The following is a 969-nucleotide window of genomic DNA, read 5'->3' as shown; positions in this document are numbered from 1 at the left end:
CCTTGTGTAATGTTTTTTGTTTCAATGCCCCCCCGAAATAAAACACCAGCTGAGGAAAAAGTTGCAGGGTTGCATTGGCAGCATGTTAAAAATAGAGATCTTCCTCAATCTATCAGAGATTTGTGAAATGTGTTTTTGCGCATGTCAAATATCAACTCTTGATATCTTGGGATTGGTTTTGCAGTGATTTTGTTGCTCACCTGCAAATGAAGATGTTCAAAGAGTGGATTCGAGTGTGGGAAGCACACTTATACACGTTCTCCTCTGTTTGGTGAGTAACACAGTTGAAACATTTTAAATCAGAAGTGCTCGAGTGCTCGATTCCACAGTTAAATTCACGCAGCCTTGATTCAGACAACTGTGCTTCAAAACTTCGGATGTCACAACCAGTCATCGTCACGCTCACCACCCCCCTTTAAAGCAAATTTTTCAAACCAATTTTCAAACACATTTTATTCACCTCGGTTGAGTTTAGGTCCTTTATACCCACTGTATAGGCTTCACTTGACAAGTGTTTTAAGAGACAGCACTCAACAAATAAACAAGATGAATCAATATTAGATGTATATATACAATCTATATGAGATATATAAAGGATGACCTCAGATTTGGTGTCATAAAGCCATGGAGATAGTGGTCAGACATCCAGTTTTTAATATCTGCTAAGCAATTAGGCATTATAGGCTTTTGCAGGCTGGTTTTGACAAACTAAATTTGTCAGTTTTAAATGACCTGTTTACCAAATTCCCAATTCTTGATCTTTTATCTGGTCGTATCTGTAGTTTGAATGAAAAAAATGCTGTCCATGCTGTGAGCAGTTCCATCTACCTCCACTGTATCGCGAAGGAGGGAGAAATCTCAGTGACTGTATCTTAAAACGTGGGGGAAATAAAATATGTTTGTTGCACTGACCCTTTAAAGACCCGTCCAGGGGTATTTTTGTGCTACAATGAAGTATTTTCACATCCC

The sequence above is a fragment of the Scophthalmus maximus genome, chromosome 13 (genome assembly GCF_022379125.1).
Source record: "Scophthalmus maximus strain ysfricsl-2021 chromosome 13, ASM2237912v1, whole genome shotgun sequence".
NCBI classification, from domain to species: Eukaryota; Metazoa; Chordata; class Actinopteri; order Pleuronectiformes; family Scophthalmidae; genus Scophthalmus; species Scophthalmus maximus.
The sequence above is the reverse complement of the archived record's forward strand: the minus strand, read 5'-3'. Positions refer to the sequence as shown.